Source organism: Orycteropus afer, unplaced genomic scaffold (genome assembly GCF_000298275.1).
Source record: "Orycteropus afer afer isolate SDZICR_OR568_19922 unplaced genomic scaffold, OryAfe1.0 scaffold00071, whole genome shotgun sequence".
Classification (NCBI taxonomy): Eukaryota; Metazoa; Chordata; class Mammalia; order Tubulidentata; family Orycteropodidae; genus Orycteropus; species Orycteropus afer.
Window position 1 is genome coordinate 11,687,897 of NW_006921658.1, and position 27,038 is coordinate 11,714,934.

Consider the following 27,038-nt stretch of genomic DNA (forward strand, 5'->3'; position numbering starts at 1 on the left):
TGAGACAAAGTATATGTGAACTGCTGTATGGAAAGTGAATTTGCTCTGTAAATCTTCACCCAAACCACAATAAATAAAATAAAATTAAAAAAAAATAAAAAAGAAGTCTTGAGATTGGCAGAGCATGGCAGACTGCTGACCACCAACTCGGCTACCTGGAGGGATCAAGCGTGCCATAAGGTAGAGACCATTCCCAAAGCTGCTGCTTATATACAAGAAGCAGACCACATCCTTAAAGCAGCTACTCAGCTGCGCCAATAAATTCCGCCATAGAGTTAATTACCATTCTCACCCTGGGGAATAACTACTTTCAGTTGCCCAGCCACTCAACCAGGCCTAGCCATGTTGACACACAAAATTAACTATCTCATTAAGTAAGTAGTATATTTCTAGAAATCTGTGTCCATTTCTTCTAGATTTTCGAATTTATTGTAGTAGAGTTCTTCTTTGAAAAAAAAAGAAAAAACATTGCCACTGAGTCAGATTTGACTCATAGAAACCATTCCTTGGGTTTCTGAGGCGGTATCACTGAGAAAGTAGATTGCCCAACCTTCCTTCCCAGGAGTGGCTGATGGGTTTGAGCTGCCTGCCTTCAGGTAAGCAGTCAGATGCTTTAGATGTTATGCCACTAGAGCTTCCATGGTTCTTCATAGCATCCTGATATTATCCTTTTAATTTCTGTTGCTTTTGTTGTTGCATCACCCAATTCATTTCTTATTCATGTTACTTGTTTGTCTCTGCTAAAGGGGCAAGGAGGCCACATCTTTGGACCTCCTCTAACCACACAAGAGGAGGACAGGATCACCATCAGTAGCCCAAGGGCTATTCCTGTGAGGCAGACATGCTGCCTCCCTCCAGCCCTTTCACCAACCCTGACACCAACTGTTCCTCCCGCAGCACTCACCACCTTTCTGCTGGGTTCGATAATTCACTGCAGTGGCCACACAGAACTCACAGATTATGGAGTTTATTAGGGAAGCACCAGGCTACAAATTGAAGTTCAGAAAAAACACTCATTCTCTCTCAGCCTACCATCTCTCAGCCACTCTCCCAGCAATGCCTGTCTCTCAGTGTCTCTCTCAGCAATGCACGTCTCTCAAGAGCATGTTTCTCTCAGCAGCACGTCTTTTTCAGCCAGCAGAGAGACCTCTTCTGCCTCTAGGAGGCCTCCTTTTGAGCCTGGCAGAGTGGCCAAACTAACCAATCATAACATCAGAATTCTAAGCACCTGAGAGAGAGTGAACCTCCCAGAACATTGCTTTGTGCCACTCAACAGAAATACCCCAGATGGATAATTTTTACCATCAGGAGCTCCTCAGTTGCTCACAGCAAATTCCACCATGGAGTTTACAAAGACTTAAGGCTAGAAAAGCCATACCAGGTAATTTATTACACCGCAGTCTCCCTCTTTTCCTTTGTTAAATTTGCCAGTCTCTTCTCTATTTTATTAATCTTTTCAAAGAACCAACTTCTAGTCTTGTTGTTGTTTTTCTATTGTCTATTATCTGTTTCATTTATTTCTGCTTGAATCTTTATTATTTCTTTTCTTCTGGTGACTGTAGGCTTTTTTGCTGATCTTTTTCTAGTTGTTGGAGATGTTGGTTTAAGGTGTTTATTTTGGGTCTGTCTTCTTCTTTGATATGCATTTATTGCTATAAATTGGCCTCTGATCACTGCTTTTGCTGTGTCCCAAAGGTTTTAGTATTTGTGTTTTCATTCTTGTTTGATTCAAGGAATTTTTTTAATTTCATTTTTTATTTCTCCTATTAACCCAGTCATTTTCCTATTTGTTGATTTCTAATTTTACAGCAGGAGCTCTAGTAGCATAGTGCCTAAGGCACTTGACTGCTAACCAGAAGGCAGGTGGTTCAAACCCACCAGCCACTCCTTGGAAGGAAGATGGGGCAATTTACTTCTGTAGTGATACTGCCTCGGAAACCCAAGGATAGGTCACTATAAGTCAGGTCCGACTCGACGGTACATAACAACAACAACAATTTTACAGCATTGTGGTCTGAGGAGATACTTTGCAGTATTTCAGTGTTTTAAAGTTTATTGAGGCTTGCTTTGTGCCCTAACATATGGTCTATCCTGTAGAATGTTCCATGTGCACTGGAAAAGAATGTAGATTGTGCTGTTTGTTGTTGGGTGAAGTGCTCTGTAGATGTCTATAAGTTCAAGTTGGTGAATTGTATTGTTCTTGTGAGTTTTTGTTGAGTTTCTTTCCAGTTGTTCTATCTTTCATTGAAAGTGGTGTATTAATGTCGCCTACTATGGCTGTGGAGTCATCTATTTGTCTTTTTAGTTCTGTTAGAGTCTAGTTTATGCATTTTGTGGCTCTTTCATTGGGTGCATCGATATTTATTGTTGTTATGTCCTCTTGTTCAACCGATCCTTTAATAATTTTATAATGTCCTTTCTTGTCTCTTATGGTGTTTTTTGTCTTAAAGTCAGTTTTATCAGAAAATAATATTGTCACTCTTGATTTTTTATGGTTGCCATTTGCTTGATGTATCTTTTTCCAACTTTTGATTTTTAGTCCATTTTTGTCTATCTAAGGTATGTCACTTGTAAACAGTATATTGATGGATTATGTTTTCTTATCTAGTCTGCAGCTCTCTATCTCTTGAGTGGAGCATTTAATCTATTGACATTCAGTTTAATTATCGACAAGTATGAATTTGTTGCTGTCATTTTGGTATGTGCTTTTTTACGGTGTTGCTGATTTCTTTGTTCCATGTAATTTTCTGTCCTGAGCTCATTTTGTTTATGAATTGTGTTAACACTTCCTTCATTGCTGTTGTTTTAGTATTTGCTAAATATTTGTGGTGGTCCTCTTTTTTATTTTGATGTGAAGATTTATCATTTTTCTTTGAGGTTACCTTGTGATTTATAATTTTCTTCCCAAGTTTAGAACAGTTCATTCTATCTTGCAATTGTTTTGACTTCCCTACCATTTAGAATTTCTTTAACTACACAGTTTTTTCCTCTCTTTTCGGTTTGTAGTTGTCCTCATTTGCCAGTTGATATCTCTGATTCCCTGTTTACAATCTTGTAGGCTTATTTATTTTGGATACTTCCATAACTGGGTTGGTTTCTGGGTATGTCATCATATGTGTTAATGGGCAGTTGTTGTTTGCAGTTGTTGGCCCTCTGTCCAAAGGACTCCATTTAGCATCTCTTGTAAGGTTGGTCTGGTTTTAACAAATTCCCTTAATTTTTGCTTATCTGGAAATATTCTCATTTCATCATCATATTTGAGGGATAGTTTTGCTGGGTACATAATTCTTGGTTGGAAATTTTTTTCTTTCAGGGTTTTATATATACCATCCCGTTGCCTTCTCACCTGCATGGTTTCTGCCTAAAAAACTGAGCTTAGTGTTACTGATTGCCCCTTGTAGTAACCTTTCGTTTTTCCTGTACTGCTTTCAGGAGTCTATCTTTGTCTTTGGTTTTGGTAAATTTGATGATGATATGTCTTGGTGATTTTTCTTTTGGAGTCTATCCTGTTTGGGGTTCATTGGATTTCTTGAATGGATATATTCTTATCTTTCATCATACCAGGGAAATTCTCTTCCAACAGATCTTTCACAGTTTTCTCACTGTTTTTATTTTTCTCTTCTAGTTCTGGAATTCCAATTACACATAGGATATTTATTCCTTTTGATGGTATCCCACATGAACTTTAGACTTTCTTCATTTTGTTTTTATCTTTTTTTCTGATTGATCTTTTCCAAAGAAGTATTGATGTATTTTGTCTTCCATCTCATTAATTCTGTCTTCCATTGATTCAGTTCTGTTCCTTTGCTCATTCAATTTGTTGTCTATTTCTGAAAATATAGTATTAATCTGCTGGATTTCTATCTGTAGATTCTGTATAATTTCTAATTTTTCATTTATTTTGTCATGTTGTTCTTGTATTGTCTTTCAAAATTGTTGTAGGGTTTTCTCTGTGTTTTCCTCAATTTTGTAAGTGTTTTCCTTGATCCGTCTGTCAATCTGTTGAGGGTACCTAAATCTAATTCTTTTGAATTCCTTATCAGGGAGTTCTAATGCTGCATCTGCCTCAGAGATGTGTTTTGGGTCTGTATCCTGGTCCCTTGTTTCTTCTGCTTTATCATGTTTTCTTTGTGTGGACTGTGATGTTCTGTTGTCTCTGAGACTTTGTGATGTTTTTGTGTTTATATTTAATTTGTGATTGTATGTTAGAGTGACTTGCCCATGATTTTCATTTTCTTTGGATGTTATGTAAGTAAGCAGGGTATGGTACTCCTCTATTCACTAGTTGGCAGCACTTACACACTCACCACCTGTCTCCTTTCCTGTTGTCAGTCTCCCATATGTCCCTGCTGTCCATTGCAAGCAGAGACTATTCTTAAGTCCCAGGAATACGAATGAGAATGCTGTCACTCTAAATATCTAAAGTGGCCACTTCTTGCAAACATTCAAAAAGGCTGAGCCCTTGGTAACTTTAAATATCCAAGATAGCCACCGCTTGTAAATAATCAAAATGGCTGTGCCCTCTGGACAACAGAGAGTCCACAGCTCCAGTTGCCTCCCTTCTTGATGTTTTCCTTCCTAGTCACTGGTCACCAGCTCAGTCGTTCCTGCAGCTTTTGGTGACCAGGGCTGATCTTTACATCAGTTCTCAGGTCCCATTGCTACTTGGAAGTATTCAGGCTGTTGGTGTCATGAGAGTAGCTGGTAGTCCGTAGCTCTGTCCATCTCTGTACTCACTGTTTTCATTCTTGTTTTTCCACTAGTTGGTGCCTAATCCACTTCTGTATCCTTCTTTCAAATCTCAGGGCTCCAGGATTGTCTTCTGTATCTCTGTCAATTGGTTTCTCTTTTCTTTGTTGAAGAGGGTCCCTGTAGCTTGTCTGCCTATTCTGCCATCTTAGTGTAGGTCCCCCTTTCTTCAAACATGTTAAAACCAAAAAATTTTCAGTACAAATTATTGGGAATATTGAGCCATGTCTATATCCCTGTGACTTGACAAAATTTTGTTAACTGTGTCTGTTGGTAGTATGTGTAGGTAATACACACTATAAGTTTAAAATGTCAGTCTGAAACTCTAGAAATTAGAAGTTATGAGTTTTAGTCCCATTCTTGCTCTGTAACCTTCAGAATCATGTGTCTTTTCTACCCTTGTTTCTTTATCTCTGAAATTATGACAGTGGGTGAGATGATCCCTCATCCCGCAAAATCGGTAACTCTTTCCACAGTCTGTTGTTGTTGTTAGGTAGGTGCCATTGAGTCTTTTATGACTCATAGCAGCTATATGCACAAAAGAACAAAATACTGCCCAGATCTTGTGACCTGATAACACATCCAAAGTATGTGACACAGTTACCATCCTTGCTTCTAAGGTATATTCTGTCTGTACTTACTCCAAGACAAATTTTTGCATTGTTTTGCCAGTCCATTGTATAGTCAGCATTCTTCACCAACACCATAATTCGAAGGCATCGATTTTTCTCTGGTCTTCTTTATTCATTGTTCAGTTTTCACTTACATACGAGGCAATTGAAGTTTTGTCGTTGTTGTTAAATGCTGTCGTGTTGTTTCCAACTCTTAGTGACCTGTGTAAAACAGGATGAGACCCTGCCTGGTCCTGTGCCATCTTCACAATTTTTTGTCATGCTCAAGCCCATTGTCACAGCCACTGTGTCGATCCATCTTGTTAAGAGTCTTTCCCTTTTTTTGCTCATGTAGTACTTTACCAAGCATGATAACCTTCTCCAGGGTTGGTTCCTCCTGACAATATAACATGAAGTTATATTGGCCACTCTTGCTTCTAAGGAGCATTCTAGCTGTGCTTCCTCCAAGATAGATTTGTTTATTCTTCGAACAGTCCATGGTTGTGTTAGATTGGGTTCTGCAGCTGCAGGGGCTGAGGAGCTCAGGGTTGGCAGGCAGTATACTGGCTGTTGACTCCAGCGAATGATGAATCCAAGATCTCCAGGCCAAATGGTGGATTGTTCCCTCAGGGACAGTTGTAGGCAGAATCCCAATCCACAGAAGAGTGTCTCTTTTCCCAGGATTCCATAAATATACTGGAAGCAGGCCACACCCCTAGGGAAACTCCCTTTTAAACGGATTGGCTGCTCAAAACATATACATCTGATCCCATCATTGGAACGACCCACATCACAATTGCTTAAACCACACAGAATTGTGGTCCTGCCAGGTTGACACACAGCTCCAGCTATCACAATGGTACATTCAATGTTCTTCACCAACACCACAACTCATATGCCTTTATTCTTCTGTGGTTGTCTTTATTCATTTTTGAGCTCTCACAGGAATATGAGGCTATTGAAAATATCATGGCTTGAATAAGGCACACCTTAGTTTTCAAAGTGTATCTTTGCTCTTTAACATTTCAAAGAAGTCTCTTGCAGCAAATTTCACCAATTCAGTATATGGTTTGATTTCTTAATTGCTGCTTTCATGGACATTGTGGATCTAAGTAAAATGAAACCCTTAACACCTTCAATCTTTTCTCCATTTATCATGATGTTGCATATTTGTCCAGTTGTGAGAATTTTTGTTTTCTTTATGTTGAGGTATAATCCATACCGAAGGCTGTAATCTTTGATTTTCATCAATAAGTGCTTTAAGTCCTCTCCTTCAGTTAGCAAAATTTTGTCATCTGCATACTGCAAGTTGTTAATGAGTCTCCAGTCCTGATGCCATGTTCTTCTTTATATAGTCCAATTTTTCAGATTATTTGCTCAGCATGTAGACTGAATAAATATGGTGAAATATTCAAATCCTGACACACATCTTTCCTGATATTAAACCATACAGTATTCCTTTGTTGTGTTCAAACACTGCCTCTTGGTCTTTGTCCAGTTTCCTCATGAGAACAATCAGGTGTTCTGTAATCTCCATTCTTTGCAATGTTAACCATAATTTGTTATGATCCACATAGTCAAATACCTTTGTATAGTCAATAAAACACAGGTGAACATCTTTCTGGTGTTCTTTGCTTCTAGCCAAGGTCTGTGTGACAACATCAATAATATCGCAATTCCACATCCTTTTCAGAATCTGGCTTGAATTTCCGGCAGTTTCCCGTCAGTATACTGCTAGAACCATTTATGAATCATCTCTAGTAAAATTTTAGTTGTATGTAATATTAATGAAGTTCTTCAATAAGATTCACATTCTATTGAATCATCTTGCTTTGGAATGGGCACAAATGTGTCTTTTCTAGCCATTGGACAAATAGCTGTCTTCCATATTTGTTGACATAAACAAGTGAATGCCCTCAGTGCTGCATTTGTTTGTTGAAACATCTCTGTCAATTCCTGGAGCTTTATTTTTCCCCAATTTCTTCAGTGCTCCTTGGACTTCTTCAGTATCATTGGTTCTTGGTCATATGCTACCCACTGAAATGGTTGAACATTGAACATGTTTTTTTGGTACAATGACTGTGCATTCCTTTCATCTTATTTTGATGCTTCTTGCCTTGTTCAATGTTTTGCCTACAAAATCCTTCAGTGTTGCAGCTCACGGATTGAATTTTTCTTTCAGTTCTGCCAGCTTGAGAAAAGCTGATCATGTTTTTCTCTTTTGGTTTTCTAACTCCACGTCTTTGCACATTTCCTTGTAGTACTTTGTGTTCTCAAGCTGCCCTTTGAAATCTTCTTTTCAGCTCTTTTACTTCTTCATTTCTTCTATTTGTTTTATCTACTCTCCATTCAAGAGCAAGTTTCAGAGTCTCTCCTGATATCATTTTGGTCTTTTCTTCCTTTCCTATCTTTTTAATGAAGTTTTGCTTTTTTACATGTGTGGTATCCTTGATAATATCAACTTGTATGGTCTTCAGTTACTGGTGTTCAGTGCATCAAATATATTCTTCACATGGTCTCTAAATTCAAGTGAGATATACTCAAGGTCATATTTTGGCTTTGTGGACTTGATTGAATTTTCTTCAGTTTCAGCTTGAACTTGCATAAAAGCATTTGATGATCTGTTCCATAGTTGGCCCCTGGCCTTGGGCTCACTGAAGATACTGAGCTGCTCCATCATCTCTTTCCACATATTTAGTTGATTTGATTCCTGTGTATTCAATCTGGCCTTGTCTACATGTATAACCTTTGTTTATGTTGTTGGGAAAAGGTCTTTGCAATGAATAACTTGCTCATTTTAGAAAATGCCATCATGCAGTCTCCAGCATCATAACTATGACCAAGGCCATATTTTCTGACTACCCTTGTTTCTTTTTTGTTTCTAACTTTTTCATTCTAATCACCAGTAATTAGCAATATATCTTGATTGCATGTTTTTTTGATTTCAGATTACAGAAATTGGCAAAAATCTTCTCTTTCTTCATTTTTGGCTTTGTGGTTGTGTATATGTGAATAATAGTAGTATTAACTGGTTTTCCTTATAGGCATGTGAATATTATCGCTTACAGCATTGTACTTCAGTATAGATCTTCAAATATTGTTTTTAATGATGAATGCAATGCCATTCCTCTCTAATTTGCTGTTCCCAGCACAGATCATATTGTTATCTGATTCACATTGGTCAGAGTGGTCCATTTCACCTCACTAATGCCTAAGATATTGATCTTCATGTATTCTATTTCATTTTTGACAACTTCCAATTTTTTTGTAATTATACTTCCTACATTGTACTTTCTGATTATAAATGAGTGTTTGCAGCTGTTTCTTCTTTTGAGTTGTGCCACATCAGCAAATGAATGTTCAGAAAGCTTTACTCCATCATCATTAAAGTTGACTTTCCTTTGAGAAGACATCTTTTCCCCACTTGTCTCTTGAGTGCCTTTCAACCTGAGGGGCTCATCTTCTGGCAGTGTATCAGACAGTGTTTTCCTGTTATTCATATGGTTTTCAGTGGTCAGTATTTTTAGTAGTGGACCTGGCCTTGTCCTTCTTTCTAGTCTGACTTAGTTTAGATGCTCCACCAAAAACTGTCCACCATGGGTAGCCCTGCTGGTATTGGGTATAGCTTCTAACATTACAATAGCATATAAGTCACCACAGTGAAACAAACTGACAGATGAGAGAGGAGGTGAAATTCTGTAGCAGTTGGTTGTTCCTACCCCTTAGGTGCTTGTACATACTGCTTGTTTAGTTGATTGACCCTTATTCACTATAGATTATATCTGCTTAGTTAGTACTTTTTTTTTAAGTGGAAATTATATTTCATGTTCGATAAGTAGAAATGATAAGTATTTTTAGTTGATGTTACTTCCATTGGCACATACTAGTTGAATATTGATTGTAGCCTTATAACCTTTAATCTGAGAGCTCTCATCCTTTTTTCCATGGTGCTTTAAAATTGGATCTGTATGTCAAACTATTGTTGACTCTGTCCTCATTGGGTGAGGCCCATTTTGTAATTCTGAGGGCAAGAAAGTGAAAGAAACATTTTTAAAATTAAAATAACATTCTCTTTGCCATTTAATTTATTTGAGATAAAATAATAAGTTATTTGAATATAAAAATGCTACTACAAACAGTAGTTTGTAACTGGAACCTGAGGTAGATGGACAAGGGGCTTGGAGGCTGCTTTTTGCTTAGGTGTGGCTCTATATTAAGGCAGCGGCCTGGGGTAGGCAGGCCAGGGGCTTGGAGGCAGCTTTTCATTTGGGTGGGGCCTCTGTGTTGACACAAGGGCCTGAGGTAGCCAGGCCGAGGGTTTGGAAGGCTGCTTTTCACTTGATTGTGGCTCTGTACTAAGGCAGGGCCAAAGGTAGGCACACCCAGGGCTGGGGGCTGCTTTTCACTGGGTTGTGGCTCTGATATAGGTAGTCAGGCCCAGGGCTTGGAGGCTGCTTTTCGCTTGGGTGTGGCTCTTTCTTAAGGCTGGGGACTAAGGTAGGTAGGCCTGGGGCTTGGTGGCTACATTTTGCTTGGGTATGGCTCTGTATTAAGGCCAGGGCCTGAGGTAGGCAGGTGAAGAGGGGTTAGGAACAACTAAGGAAGATGAACTTATCTGTCAGTTTGTCATCCTATGGTGCCTTATGTGTTGCTGTGAGGCTGGAGGCTATGCCGCCATATTGCAAAATGCCAGCAGGGTTACCCATGCCGCCATATTGCAAAATGCCAGCAGGGTTACCCATGCCGCCATATTGCAAAATGCCAGCAGGGTTACCCATGATAGAGAGGTTTCAGCAGAGCTTATGGGCTTAGATAGACTCAGAAGAAGGAAGAGGACTTCTATTTTTCAATAAGTTGGCCAGTGAAAACCTTATAAATGGTAGTGAAACACTGTCTGATATATTACTAGAAAATTTTATGAACAGCCCTGAAACATTGTCTGACATGGTGCCAGAAGATGAGCCTATCAGGTCAGAAGACACTCAAAATTTGACAGGGGAAGAGCTGACTCCTCAGAGCAGAGATGACTATAACCATATGGATAGACTAAAGCTTTTGGGACCCCCATTGGCTGATGGTGGCACAATTCAAAATGATCAGAAACACATACAAATATCCATTAAAAATTGGAACATGGAATGTATGTAGTATGAATCTAGGAAAATTGGAAGTTGTCAAAAATGAAATGGAATGTATAAAGATCGATATCCTAGGCACTAGTGAGTTGAAATGGACTGGTATTGGCCATTTTGAATCAGACAGCCGTATGATCTACTATGCCGAGGATGACACATTGAAGAGGAATGATGTGGCATTCATTATCACAAAGACTGTTTTAAGATCTGTCCTGAAATACAATGCTGTCAGTGATAGGATAATATCCACACATCTACAAGGAAGACCAGTTAATACTACTATTATCCAAGTTTACACAACAACCACCAAAGCCAAAGATGAGGATGTTGAAGATTTCTGCCAACTTCTGCAGTCTGAAATTGATCAGACATGCAGTCAAGATGTGTTGATTATCACTGGTGACTGGAAAGCAAAAGTTAGAAACAAGAGTCACTGGTAGTTGGAAAATATGACTTTGGAGATAGAAATAATGCTGGAGATCACATGATAGAATTTTGCAAGACCAATGACTTATTCATTGCAAATACCTTTTTCCGACAATGTAAGCAACGACTGTACATATGGACTTCACCAGATGGAATACACAGGAATCGGATTGACTACATCTGTGACAAGAGGTGATGGAAAAGCTCAATATCTTCATCCAGAACCAGGCCAGAAGCTGATTGTGGAACAGACCATCAACTGCTCATATGCACGTTCAAGTTGAAGTTGAAGACAATTAAAACAAGTCCATGAGAGCCAAAATAGGACCTTGATAATATGGTTCCTGAATTTAGAGACCATTTAAAGAATAAGTTTGATGCACTGAACACCAGTGACTGAAAACCAGATGAGTTGTGGGATAATGTCAAGAACATCTTCCATGAAGAGAGCAAGAGGTAATTTGCAGTGAATTGCTTGATGTGGCCCTTCTAGCCATTGTCTTCCATTCTGTGATGTTTTGTAAATCTCATTATCCATGCCTATTTGGGGTGGTGTGGTAGTTAAGGTCAGGTATCAACTTGGCTGGGCAGCTGGTAGTAGTCAATCCCTATAATGACTGGCAATCAACTCTGTGATGGGATTTAGGTTAATTCCGTTGGGGCAACACAGGTGGAATGTATCTTGAGTCCTGCCTTGCTGGAGGGTATAATTCAAATCACCACCCTTAGCTTCCCTGAGGGTATACCTACGAATCTCCTGGGAAGATTCGCTCTCCTCTTGCTTTGGCTTTGTGTCTTGGATCATCCTCATCTCACCCCTGGATTTGGGACAGCAGCCATCATCTGATCTGCTGATTGAGGTTCATCAAACCCCGAGAGTTGGGAGAATCTGTCAGACCTACTCACGGACCCGGGACTCGCCAGCCTGCCAGCCTCCACGACTACTACGTGAGATGAACCCTTGGGGTGTCTGTGAGTTCTGTGAGGCATTACAGCGAAATACAGAACCCTAAGACTGGGGAAATTACTGGGAGGAGGAGGAGGAGTGAATGTCTGAAATGATGGAGCGGCATGGTGGTTTGGACATTTGGGACATCTTTGACCTCTGCCTCATGGGGACCGGCCTCGTGCTGATCTTTCTAAGAGAAATTATTCAAGCATAATTAAAAAGATAAGAAAGGAAGAAAAGGCCAAAATGGATGTCAGATGAGACTCTGAAACTTGTTCTTGAGCAGAGAATAGCTGAAGCAAATGGAAGAAATGACAAGATAAGAACTGAACAGAAGATTTCAAAGAGCAGCAAGAGAAGACAAAGCCAATTACTATAATGAAATGTGAAAAGACCTGTTGTTATAGAGGACCAAAAGAGATGAACACGTTCAGCATTTCTTAAGCTGAAAGAACTGAGGAAAAATTTTAAGCCTCGAGTTGCAATATTGAAAGATTCTATGGCAAAATTATGAATGATGCAGGAAACATCAAAAGAAGATGGAATACACAGAGCCACTGTACCAAAAAGAAATTCATCGACGTTCATCCCTTTCAGGAGGTGGCATATGATCAAGAACCAATGGTATTGAAGGAAGAAGTCGAAGCTGCACTGAAGGAATTGATGAAGAACAAGGCTCCAGGAATTGACAGAATACCCATTGAGATGTTTCAACAAATGGATGCTGTACTGGAGGTACTTGCTCAGTTATGCCAAGAGATTTGGAAGACAGCTACCTGGCCAAATGACTGGAACAGATCCATGTTTGTACCCATTCCAAAGAAAGGTGATCCCACAGAATGTGGAGATTATCAGACAACGTTATTAATGTCACATGCAAGTAAAATCTTACTGAAGATAATTCAAAAACAGTTACAGCAGTATATTGACAGAGAATTCCCAGCATTGCAAGCTGGATTCAGAAGGGGATGTGGAGCGAGAGATATCATAACTAATGTCAGATGGATTTTAGCTCAAAGCAAAGAATACCAGAAAGATGTTTCCTTATGTTTTATTGACTATGCACAGACATTCAATTTTGTGGATCATGACAAATTGTGGATAACATTGAGAAGAATGGAAATTCCAGAACACTTGATTGTACTCATGAGGAACCTGTACATAGATCAGGAGGCTGTTGTTCAGACAGAACAAGGGGATACTGCATGGTTCAAAATCAAGAAGGGAGTGTGTCAGGGTTGTATCCTTTCACCATACTTATTCAACTTGTGTGCTGAGAAAATAATCTGAGAAGCCAGATTATATGAAGAAGAATATGGCATCAGGATTGGAGGAAGACTCATTAACAACCTACAATATGCGGATGACATACCTTTGCTTGCTGAAAGTGAGGATGACTTGAAGCACTTCCTGATGAAGATTAAAGACTACAATCTGCAGTATGGATTACTCGTCAATATAAAAGAAAACAAAAATCCTCACAACTGATCCAATAAATAGCTTCACAGTGGATGGAGAAAAGATTGAAGTTCTAAAGGATTTCACATTACTTGGCTCTACAATCAACATTGATGGAAGCAGCAGTCAAGACATCAGACTATGTATTGCATTGGGCAAATCTGCTGTAAAGGACCTCTTTAAAGCGAGGGAGAGCAAGGATGTCTCTTTGAAGACTAAGGTGAACCTGACCCAAGCCATGGTATTTTCAGTCGCCTATTATGCATGGGAGAGCTAGACAATGAATAAGAAAGACCGAAGAAGAATTGATGCTTTTGAGTACCATGGTCTGCTAAAAGGGCTAACAAATCTGTCCTGGAAGAAGTGCAGCCAGAATGCTCCTTGGAAGTGCGGATGGCCAGACTTTGTCTCACCTATTTTGGTGATGTTGTTAGAAGGAACCCATCCGCTGTAGAAGGATATCATGCTTGATAAAGTGGAGCGTCAATAAAGAAGGGGAAGGCCCTCAATGAGATGGATAGACACAGTGGCTGCAGTGATGGGCTCAGATATATATACCAAAAATCATGAGGCTGGTCCAGGACCAGGCAGTGTTTCATTCTTCTGTGCATAGGGTTGCTATTAGCCGGAGACAACTCGACGGCACCTAACAACAACTACAAACTGTGGGGTTTGGAGGACTTGTTGACTTCTCTTTAATGACATAAATAATGTCAAAGAAGAAACGTACACCTTTGTGATGATAGCAGGCTTTTCTGAGTGATGACTTGTGTAGCTAAAATACAAAATCATCTTATGAGATTGAATGAATAGAATAGGTATGGACAAGTGTGAAGGACCACTCAACTGTTTTCTGTAGCATAGGTGTGGAGTTATAAGAGACTTCATTTTCTGAAGATATGAAATGTGGCCCAGATTCAGTATACTTCTTGTTTTGGTTACCTAGTGCCACTCTGACAGGAATATACCACAAAAGGGGTGGTTTTAACAAACAAGAATTATTCTTTTACAGTTTGGAAGTCTAGAAGTCTGAGTTTGAAGTGCTGGGCTCTAGGGGCTGGGTGGAAGCTTCTCAATCTTGGGCTTCAGCTCTGCCTCTGACTCCTGGCGCGTTGAAGCTGGAGGCTTTCTTCACTCAGGCAGCTTGTGGTTGATGAGGCTCACAAACCCAAGGTTAACAAGCGAAAAGACATAGTCCCAGTGTTACCAAACCACACGTCAAGCCATTAATTCAAGTCCATTAAAAGTCTCAAGATCGGCACAGCATGGCAGGCCACTGAATGAAGACTTGGCTACATGCAGGGCCCAAGGTTGCAAGAAAACTAGAGACCTTCCTCAAAGTTGCTTTTTCATATACTGGAAGTAGCCCACATCCCTAAAGCAGCTACTCAGCTGCTCCAGTAGATTCCACCATGGAGTTAATTACCAACCTCACCATGGGGAATAACTATACCCAGCTGCCCAGCCACTCAACGAGGCCCAGCCAACTTGACACAAAAACTTAACTATCACACTTCTGAACCACATCAAGAGAAGAATTTGCAGCAAAGAATGTTTTTACATTTGTATAGCATCAGGGTTTGCCAACAACACCTAGAAATAGTTCTAAATTGTATTTTATTTCTTTGCCTTCAAAAAAAAAATCTATTAATATATTGCAATTTCATTGTCTAAAATGGCAGCTATAAAGCATGGTATGCTGAGAGTTGTAAATGGACTTTTTCTATTTCTTGGGACTGATTTTATCCAAAGGGATGCCTTTGAACTTTTTTTAATAAAGAATTTTAAGATAAATAATCATATGTAATGCCTTTGCAATTTATTACCACAAGGGGAATTGAAGCTAAAAATATAGGTAAATTATTAAGGAAAGTAAAAAAATTTTGCTCCTTTGTAGTTAAAATTATGTAGGTATGCCACCAGAAATTTTAGTTTACTTGATAATGTTGTTGTTGTTGTATGCCATCGAATCGGACCCGACTCATAGCGACTCTTCCTTGGGTTTCCGAGGTGGTATCACTACAGAAGTAGATTGCCCAACCTTCCTTCGAGGAGTGGCTGGTGGGTTTGAACCGCCAGCCTTCTGGTTAGCAGTCAAGTGCCTTAGGCACTAACCCATGAGAACTCTTGAGAGAGAGTTGCAGTACCTTCCTGTAAATTTGTAAAATCATCCAGTGCTAGGGATGGGATGCTAGACCAGGCAATTCTTCGCTTCTTACCCAGCATGTGATTTGTTTGTTTAGATTGAGTACAGGATGTTATGAACATCATCATCTTCTCAGAGTAATGTGTTGCTGTTGTTAGTTGCTGTCAAGTTAGATCCTACTCATGGCAACCCCATGTGTACAAAGTAGGCCTGCTCCATAGGGTTTTTCAAAGCTGTGACTTTGTGGAGGAAGACCACCAGGCCGTCTGCTGAGGTGCCACTGAGTAGTTTTGAACCACCAACCTTTAGGCCAGTAGTCTGTCGCCTGTTTGTACCACCCAGGGACTCCTGAGTGATGACTAGCTGCATTAAGTTAAATCCCTTATACAGGGGCAGAGGAGAGTGAGGAGAGACAAATAGAATAATCATCTGGTGGCCAAATTCTCAAATCTTGGGCAAATTTTTATTTTGGTGATTTAGGAAAAATAGAACTAAACTAATCGGAGTTGCTCTTTTCTTTAACACTTCTTATGATTGCATGTTTCTTTACTGTGTTCTCCTTACATGATCAGCCAGTTTGAACCCATCTGTGTGTAGTTGACTAATGAGCTGGTAAGCCCTTGATAACAACTTTCATGTTTTGTTAAATCTGTGTAGTATTGCTTTAAGTCTCTCTTTTAATCATTCAAATGCTAAATAATTACATCAGTTCTCGTAAGATTTTCTAAAGAGGAATTCTCTGTTAGTTGCATGAGTGTTTCATTTTCTTGGAATTTTTTTGGGTTACTAAATCTTAACAAGTTGCAACTTGGAAAGCTTTAAAAACATGCTAATTTTCTAACTTTTTATATATGTGTTCAAATATCATTAAGTTGATGGGAATATGTTGGAAAATGATTAAAATTTTGTGGAAAGGTGGTAGTCTTTGATGTAGTCAGAATACACAGATATTAATTATGTACATACTAGGTTGTCTTATGTTTGATTAATGAACATTATTCAATGCTAGCTTTTATGTAGTTTTTGATTTGATTAAAAAAACGCTGGTGGTGCAGCAGTTAAAAGTGCTTGGCTTCTAACCAGAAGATTAGTGGTTCAAATCCACCACCTCTGTGAGAGAAAGATGTGGCAGTTATTTCCATTAGAAACTCTGTGGGGCAGCTCTACTTTGAATTGACAGGGTTTGCTGTGAGTTGGAAGCGACTTGATGGCAGTGGGAGTTTGGTAATTTGATTAAATACTAGTGTTAGACAAGGCTTAAGGGGGGAAAAAGTCTTCAGGAAAATTTCAAGCAAGATATTATTGATGGGAATTATCGTAAGAATCATCTGTTTACATTTGGCACGTTAAGAAGGTACATGATAGCTATAATAATGACACAAAGAAATTTTAGGACCATAAGATTAAAACTATCTTTCAGATATTATAGACAAACATTTAGGGATAGTGCATTTATCTTATTTGTAGTTTTCTTTTCCTTTATGCAGTAGCTCTTTTATGTATGGGAGTAAATTAATGCAAATTTATAATTCAGACTATATTGAAATAACTCAAAAAGGAGAGCCACACTCCTGAATGAGGATGCCTTATGGGAATGGATAAAGTGAAGGGACAGGTGAATGTAAGTATTGTGAACTGATTATTTCCAAGTTAGAGTATTTTTCTTTCATGTTTTTAATGCTACGTTGTTGTTGTTGTTGTTGTTGTTGTTATGTGCCATCGAGTTGGACCCGACTCATAGCAACCCCTCCTTGGGTTTCCGAGGCAGTATCACTACAGTAGATTGTGCAACCTTCCTTCCGAGAAGTGGCTAGTGGGTTTGAACTGCCAGCCTTCTGGTTAGCAGTCAAGTGCCTTTGTCATTACACTACCAGAGCTCCCTTTTAATGCTACAGTATGTCTTAATCATGTACCGTTCGTGTATTTTTAAAACTCACTCTAATTTTAGCCATTCTTCATGCTTTTTCAAATTGTTTCCCCTTTTATACTTTGTCTACAGGAGAGCTCATCTGTTCTTATAGTTTCTGTTTGGTGACTCTTAAAAATGTATTTCAGAGTTTCCATGTTGCTAATTTTATTTGTGTTGTATTGCCATGTAACAAATTATGACAAACCTTCTGGCTTAAAACAATACCCATTATAGGAGAAGTCTGAGTGGGCTTGGCTTGGTTTTCTGGTTAGATGGTAGAAACAAACTCTAAATGACAGGTTTAAAATATAAAAAGTTTTATTTATCTTCTGTGCTATGTCAGAGAGATTCCACTCACTGTAATCATTCAGGGAGAGGCTCTTTTGCCTTGTGCCACCATCTCAACATGATGTTTCAGAGGGAAATAACATGAACATTGCATATTGGTTTTTAAGTGCTTTGGTTTTAGAGTGACACACATCACCTGTCTCCGTAGCTGTTTGGGCAGTTGACCCCCTCAAATGGGACCATTGCAAGAAAACTACTACTTTAAAGAACAGGAATTGATTGTCTCAGTTTTGGGGACTAGGAGTCCAAATTTCAGATGGTTCTTGACTAGACAATAGAGGCAAGCATAAAATCTCTGAAGATTTATGCCTTTATCCTAGGCCTCAACTTATTCTCATAAATAATTATGCAAATATAATGAATAATTTAATTCAATAATGACATAGTAAACAAGGAAACAAAGCACCATGAGCAAGACACAGTAGAAACTACTGACAGCAGTGGCAGGCCTCCAGAGACTTAACACACTAGAGTTACCAGACATAGATTACTCTGGTGGCTAGTGCCTAAGGCATTTGACTGCTTACCAGAAGGCTGGTGCTTCAAACCCACCAGCCACTCCTCAGAAGGAAGATTGAAAATTTATTTCCATAGAGATACCACCTCAGAAACCCAAGGAGGGGTCGCTATGAGTCAGAAATGACTCCACAGCCGTTAGTGAGTGTGGATTGTGTAGTATTCATTGAAACAAAGATAAGCTTGAAAATATCTCTGAAGAACATAAAAGCATATATAAATGACCTAGCAGTTTAGAAAAGAGAAAGATAGGAGAGGAAGCCAGTTTAAAAGTGTGTAGTATTGCCCATAAGAGTGTATGGTAGCTTGGATTCTTGTGGATAGCAGCAGGAGATTGGAATAAATGGGTTGAATAAATATTTAGAGTTAGGAGGCACAATCAATAGGATTTGTAAAGTATATTTGTTAAATTAAGGGAGTCCTGATCTTTTTCTTAGCAAAAATGTGAACTCAATATCCTCTTTCCCTTCCATATCTCAAAACACATATACAAACAATAAAAAGATTTAATTTGGCATTGTCCTTTGGAATTCCAGAGGTGACAGGCAAGAGTTATGTACATAATTGATAATATAAAAGTACAATGGAATTAGTGTTTCTAATGAGTTCAAACTCAACCTTTTTTATTTTGTGTAAATTTTAAATATTCTTAGAATAATAAATTTGGTACTGAAGGTGTTTTGATGGTGAGATTCTGATTCTTATTTTACATTTCATAAAATAAAACAGGTTATAAAGAAAAGATTTTGTGTATTTTGCTCCTCTGAGAGTCTCTCATCCACTCATGGAAGATGACCTTTTATTTTCCCTAATCTGTATGGTTAATGAAGTTCAATCAGTAATGAAATATATGACTTGGACGTGTGCATTATTTGTCTTCGTCCTTTCAAGTGCCCTTTCTTTTAAAAACATTTTGGAGAAAATTAAGTTTCCTCGAAATAAAATAGAAGTAATTTTTTTTTTTTTTTTCTGATGGTTATGTTAGAAATGATAGATAGGGCACTATTAAAGAGATGCTGTTGTGGTAATTTCACTAAAAAACCCATCTATCACTATATCCTGCTGTTAATCATAATATCAGAGAGAAAAAGAGAGAGATGTGTTAAGCAGTAGCTAATGATGAAAGGTAAGAGTGATGCTTTATTACTTTCTGGGGCTTTGGCCCAATGTAGAACTCTAGTGAGTTAGACTAGACTAACCTGTTGACATTGAGTTGATTCTGACTCATAGTGACCCTATAGGATGGAAGAGAACTGCCCTATAGCATTTCCAATGGAAACAGACTGCCACATCTTTCTCCTGTGGGGCGATTAGTGAGTTCAAACTCAGCCTTTTGGCTAGCAGCCAGGCACTTAACCACTGCACCACCAGGGTTCCTTAAACTAGACTACAAAGAAGGTTTAGTTTCTTAATACCAGGGAAGCCAGTAGCCTTGAACTATAAAGTAAGACAAAAGTCTGCTTCTCCTCCCTCCATCCGATAGCCCCAACTAGATTAGGTCACTCTTGTCTGATGAATGAACCTCAGAAACAATGACCCATCAATACATGATATTATTTCTATATTGATGTATTGAATATAAGTCTGTATTGCTTCCTGTCATAGTGAAAAGCATTATACAGTAACAGCAGCCAAGAACATCAGTGTGCTGCTCAAAACAGTCTGTAGCAGTCTGAAGAGCCACCAGTACCAGACGCCATCCAGGTGATTCCAACTCATGGCAACCTCATGTATTTCAGAGTAGAACTGTGCTCCACCGGGTTTTCAATGACTGATTTTTCAGAATTAGGTCTCCGGGCACTTCTTCCAAGACAACTATGTGTGGATTTGAACTGCCAACCTTTTAGTTAGTAGCCCAGCACTTAACTGCTTCTGCCACTTATGGACTTTTAAGTCTGGGTAGAGGGAGTCTTAATACAGTCAAAGTTCAGCTTATGTCTCATACCAATGATTTCATTTGGATGGTTGAGCTGCTGAGAGCTTCAGAGATTAGCTTTGTGAGAATTGGGTTTCATTCTTGAGTAGTCAGAGGCTCCTTCTCAAAGCAGGTGAGTGATGTACCCTCTCCCCATTGAAAGTACGTAAGCCCCAATTTTTGTACATCAAGATATTCATAGATCCATTTGAAACCTGTCAGGTGGGTGCTCACTTGAAATTTCTGTTCTGCACTGTGGTAGATTATAGATTTCATGACCCTGTAGAGTAAAGGAAATTGAGTTGACTCTGAACTACCCTTTAGGATCAGCCTGGAAAGTTGTATTTGACCAAATGAATGTCTGGTAGTCTGTTCACTAGCCTTTGTTTGTAAGGCTGGAGTACTGGGAGGGAAGCAGAGCTTAATTTAGGTTCTAGATAATTAAATTTTGGGCTGTTTATTTTGGTCTTTGATTTGGAAATTAAAATTGTTAAATTTGTCATGTATGATGCCGAACAGTACTTTTTAGTGCTTGGAAGAAATCCATAAATAACTTTATCAGGTTTTGAAGAGATAGCTTGTTAATTTCACTCCTAAGAGTTCTTTGTGGAAACAAACAAACAAAAGAGTTCTTTGTGTTTTTTTGTCCATTATATTATATGAGCATCTTTCAAGCTGGATGAGAAGTCAGTTAGACCTAGAATAGTTATAGATCCACTTCGAAGTTACCACCATTATTTTTAGTTTTTTTTTTTTTTTTTTTTTCCCCTCTCAGAGAAGGAATTCCTGCTTACTTCTCTGAATTACTTATCATCTAGTTAGCAGTTTTTAAAAAGCTTTTCTAATTGAATGTGAACCATCAAAAGATATACTTGAAGGGGCCATCTGCTGATCCCTGCTCTTGTCTGTGTGAACAACTGACACTGGTGGCTCTGATGGCTGCAATGTGGACTGAGGGACAGCAGATGGTTATAAAACTTTAAATCTTCAATAAGTGGCCAAGAGTCATTGTACTTTGGAGTTAGTCAGGATGCTGGCCACATGTAGTTAGTGTGGGAGTGCAGGATATTAAGGGTCCCACATAGTTTACTAGATGGTGGTTTTTTTTTTTTCCCCTTCCTCCTCGCTGTTCTAATCCTTCCCCTACCTACTCCCCTTCTTTTTTGTGATGGTGGTTTGTTTGGCTTGGTTTTTAAGAGTTGGCGGTCTGTTTGCTGTTAGAATCTGTAAGCAGTAGTTGGAGGAGAAAATAAATAAATAAATAACCAAACATACTTGTGTTTCTTTATTCAGGTGCCATGGGAGATTGGTTAACTAGTGTAATTAAATAGCCCTAATTAGCATTGCTTTGGAGCTAAAGCCTAGTGTCCCCTCCTTTCCCTTTTTTTTGTGCTTCTGGGTAGATTCTTAACTACCCACAGGTAGCCTTTGGAGCTAATTTTAGATAATTCCAGGCATTCTTTGGTTTTCACTTGATTTAATTATTTCTGTGAAAAGTTATCCATTTCAGATATAATTGTGGAAAATATGACTTGATTACAGATAGTGACTTTTGTGTCATGTCCTTGGACCTAGCTTCTGATAATAAGTAAAATCCTTATGTGACAGAGATAGAAACACAAATATGAGTCAAGCAAAGGGAAATGTGTTTTCTGGAGCCAGGGAGGAGTGGAACTACTACCATGTGGAAGCAGAAACTCCCATTTCATGTGATGAAGAAATGCTTGTGGCATGCAGGGCAGATGGAGTGTGAAATAGCTTCAGGAAAAGAGGTACCCAGGGACCTTGGGTTTAAAATGCAATTTCAGAAGGAATGCAAGCAAACTTCTGGATTTCAGACAGTTTGGTATTTTGGGAAAAGAAAAGACTTTAATTGGTCTGGCTTTTTTCCTTTAATCAAAAAGTCAAGGCCAAGTCATCCAGCAAGCTGCTCTTTTACTTCTTTCTCACTACCATCTGCATTTGAAACAAGTTTCAGTTTTTCTGAAACCAAAATTTAAAATTTGCGCTACCAGGAAACTTGAGGGTTGTAATTTTCCTCAATGAAACAAAAACTATTGCTGTGAAATTGATTCTGACTTCTAGTGACCCTACTGCACAGAATGAATGTGTCCCATAGGATTTCCAATACTGTAAATCTTTTACAAAAGCAGACTGCCACATCTTTTTCCAGTGAATCGGCCAGTGGGTTCAAACTGTTGTTGTTGTTGTTGTTATGTGCCGTCGAGTCGGCCCCAGCTCATAGCGACCCCTCCTTGGGTTTCCGAGGCAGTATCACTACGGAAGTAGGATTGCCCAACCTTTCTTCCGAGGAGTGGCTGGTGGGTTTGAACCGCCAGCCGTCTGGTTAGCAGGCAAGTGTCTTAGCCACTATGCACTGCCAACCTTTTTTTTTTGGTTAGCAGCCAAGAACTTAACCACTGTACCACCAGGGTTCCTTGAAAGATTTAGGGAGTTGATAAGTAAACCTCTTTAAGCACTCTGTCATATTTAGTCAAATGATTTTCAGCTAAACTAACCAATTTTACATCAGGCTGGTGGTAGGATTTTTAGAAGTAAATGGAATGATATTTGGATCTTCTCCCTTGCTACTCATTTCAGCACCCTTACCATCCACCTCCAGTCCCTGGTTTGCTAAGTTCTGCTCTGGGGTGGAGATAAAGCCAACTAACTGTTGATAGAGGTAAGAGTTCCCACCTTCCATGTGTGCCACATACCTTACGCCCAGCCACTGCCCGTTTGTCAGTGGAGGCTTGCATGTTGTGCTGCTGAACAGGTTTCAGTGGGGCTTCCAGGTTAAGATGGAATAGGAAGAAAGGCCTAACTTCCAAAGATCATCCAGTGAAACTTCTGTGGGTTTCATATACTGGACAGCATTTTTTCCATTGTGCATGGAGTTGTCATGATGCTATGACAGCTAACAACAGCTGTGTTGATGATTCTATTCAGTCCCATACAGGTTTTTTTTCCCCCCTTCCCAATCCTTGGAAGGCAGCCTTACATCTTTATTGAGAAAGTTGACATCCTCCTTAAATGACTTCATTTTTTTCAAACCCCAAATCTTCACTCTTTCTCTTCACTGTCCTTTTCATCTTTACTTCACCCCTGATGCTGTCGAAGCATCTCCCCTTATGTTCTTCATCCCAGACTTTCTCCTTCATTTTTAGTTTCTCTCCAGTTTCCTCTTTTCCAGCTTTCATCGTTTTCCCTTTTCTTATCCTTACTATTTATTTCCTCTACCTATATACATGCTAGGGAGCTCTGGTGGCATAGTGCCTTAAGGCATTTGACTGCTAACCAGAAGGCTGATGGTTCAAACCCACCAGCCACTCCTTGGAAGGAAGGTTGGGCAATCTATTTCTGTAGTGATACCACCTCTGAAACCCAAGGAGGAGTCACTATGAGTCGGATCCCACTGGATGGCAGTGAGTTTGGTTTTTCATTTTTATATACATGCTAAAGGAGCTCTGGTGGTGCTAACCAGAAGCTTGGCAATTCAAACCCACCAGCCACTCTGTAGAAGGAAGACTGGGTCGTCTACTTCTGTGAAGACTTACTGCCTTAGAAACCCCATGGGGGTCGCTATGAGTCAGAAGTGACTCGATGGCAATGGGTTTGGTTTAGTTATATACATACTAAAACTTCTCCTTTCTTCAAAAAAATAAAATAAAAATCACATTTTTGTACCATTCTGAATTTCTGCCATTTTATTGCCCCAACTCAGTCCTTCGTTGCCTACTAAAAATTTTTATTGAGGATTTAAATTCTCATGTTTAAATTCAGTGGCTGTTTTCTCATTGTCATATTACTTAGTCCTTCTCTGGCCTTAACGTTTTAGAATTTCTGTTCTTTTATAATTATCTTGGTTCTCTCTCTACTTTTTTGATAAATGCTTTCTGTTTGCTGGGTCTTCTCTCTTGGAATAGCTTATCCATTTTCTCAAACTCAATTTTTATTTTAGTGTTGATAAATCTAAATTTTATATTTCTAATATCAGCCTTCCCTAATTTTTTTTTTCAAATCTCTCCTTTGATAATCTTGTTTCTCTTCTAGGCTCATCTCAATGTAATCAATTTCTCTTTATTCCTTTTGCTTAAAGTATAGTCATTTATGTAAGAGAAAGATGATAACCTAATTTATATCTCAACTGTGATAACCAGCCCATCTGCGTGGGCTTACATTAATAAACTAGATCTAACTTTTCTTGTTCATTGAACGGTTGAAAGAAGTGGAGATAGCCTGGAGATTTAATTTGAATTAAGCCATCTCGTTATGAGGCAATACTTCTTAGCTTTTTCTTTTCAGTAGTCATATTTAATAATTTTGTATGGACATTTGAAAGATGAGAGGTGTTGAAAATATTGCATGAGTTGGAGGTGTATTCGTGTGTTCCTGTCTTTCTGATAGTGCAGGGCACACAGGCAGAACAGACAGACCAACAACGGAAGATGTTTCATGTTTGAATCAAGTAGTGCCTTTCTGCTTAATAGTATAAAGCATTGACATTGATTTACCTGTGGCAAATTCAATTAAGTCACGCCGATTTAGGACATTCATATCTTATATGTATACCATTCCACAATAAAACTCATAGAAATGTTTCAGAAGAGGATGGGGCATTCATTAAAGTTTTAGCACTGCACTGAAGGGTTGGAAAGTCTAAAATTAGAGCCAGAAGTGAATCCAAGAGGTTGAACTAGGTCCAGGACCAGTAAGTTGACAAATAAGAGTGGAGGTCTGATGTAGGGGAAGACCAGGTGCAGGAGATAGATAGTGATGGTAATAAAACCAAGCCAGAGGTTCAGAAGCCCTGTGAGCAGTCAGATTATTGAGCACACAGATAACGGAAGTCAGAAAAGCAGACACAGAGCCCAGCAATCTGGAGGACAGTCAGATCACTGAGGAGATCTTGACACTGCTTTCTTGGTCAGGAGCCCAGTCCCTGTGAGTGGACCACCCAAGAGCTCTTAGATAGACTAAATGCTCCAGGCTAGGAAGACGGTGTGTGGGTTCCCCTGACTACAGTGGTGGTGAGCAGCGTCAAAAGAGCAAATCTGGGGAGGATTATTGAAGAGAGCATTCTGAAGGTCATGTAGAAACCCCCAGGATGAGTGATCTAGATTTCGGCAAAAAAGAGTGCACGAATAGCTCAGATTATCTATGGCCATCAGAAACCTTATATCCTCCTTTATTAAAAGCCAGAGGACAAAGGGTAGTGACTTATTTAAGACTGAATGGCTGTATATCAAGCCAATAAAATTTTCTTACACATACACCTTTTCATTTTATATTTCACCAAATATTTATTGAGCACTGAATTAGAAAGATGAGTAAGTACTTGACCACTAATCATAAATATTTATTGAATATAAACAGTGCCTAGCACTGTTCACATATTGCTAATGTCTATCATTTAAGTGTGTTTTCATAGCCAGCATAGGTACCATGGGACAGGAATAGGAAGCATGGTGTTGTGGCAGCATCGGATTTATCTGCAGGCTCCAGGGGTGATGTTCCAAATGATTGCATTTTCAGGCTAATTAAAGATGACTCTTATTTAAAATTATTTAAAATATTTTGTTATCATTGTGGAAAACTGAAAAAATGGAGAAAACATGATGAACAAAATAAAAAGCACATGTAATATCCCTTGCTAGAGATAGCTATCATTAGTGTTTGGGTGTGTTTATTTATAGCCTTCTCTGTGTGTATGTGTGTGTGTGTGTTTTAACAAACCTGCAGTGCTTTAAGGTTTTTTGTCCTAATTATTCTACTCACTATTACATCATGAACATTTTGTCACATCCATTACTGTACTTACATGTCTATATTCCACTTATGACTGTACCATAGTTTATTTAACCATTCCCTTTGAAAGTTTAAGGCCAAAATTTTATTTTGCTGCCATAAAACAACTTTAAGATCAGCATCATTGTGCACAGTTTTTGTCTCGATCTCTGTTTTCTTAAGTAAGATTTCTAGGAGTGTTATTATTAGTTAAAAGAGATGTATTTCTCTTTGAAGAGAAAACATATCTGGCAGACTTCTAGGCCAGTGGCAGTTCAGTTTCACTCTACAAATAATTAAGTGGAGGGAACTCTACAAATAATTAAGTGGAGGGAACATACAGCTGCTAACTATAAAGTAAGTATAGCCTGTGATCTGGTGACCTGAGTGACCCAGATTCTTACTGGGTCATGTGTCAGCTGTCTGGGTTGATTCCCTCTTTCAAGGGAAAACGGTGAAATTATGAGTACACAATATGTATCAGAGCCGAGATGCTCTGTGCTTAATGGTCTAAGGGCTTTTTTGTGTGTGTTTTTATGTATATATGAAGATCAGAAGAATTTTTAACATTGCTTTTTGTGGTAGTTAAGGGTATGCGTCACCTTGGCTGGGCCTGGTTTTGAGTGCCTGGGCAGCTGGATGTAGGATTCCCCATAATGAGACTGGTAATCAACTCCATGGTGGAATCTGCTGTGAGCAGCTGAGTAGCTGCCTTAGGGATGTGGTCTGCTTCCCGTACATAAGGAGAAGCTTTGAGAAAGATGTCTGAGCTCTTTGGCATACTTGGACCCTGCACGTAGCTGAGTCTTCATTCAGCAGCCTGCCATGGTGCCCGCTGTTCTTGGGACTGTTTCTGGATTTGAACTAGTGGTCTGCCGTGTTGCCTAATAATTTTTGGACTGTGCCGTTTTACTTGTGGACCTTAGATTTGTCAGCCTGAGCAGTGAGCAGCTGGCTGAGTTAAGAGAAGCCTCTAGCTCCAGAGGGCCGGGGGCAAGAGACAGCTGGAGCCCAAGGTCAAGGGGCCTTCACCCAGCCCCTAGAGATGGCACTTTGCACTTGGACTTATAGCCTTCTAAATCATAAGAA

The 27,038-nt window shown here is 39.1% G+C and overlaps 1 protein-coding gene across 1 annotated transcript in view; it reads left to right on the forward strand.

The window, feature by feature from the left end:
* Positions 1-27,038, forward strand: part of PAPSS1 (3'-phosphoadenosine 5'-phosphosulfate synthase 1) — a 167,023-nt gene that overhangs the window by 138,303 nt on the left and 1,682 nt on the right. The window lies entirely within an intron of this gene.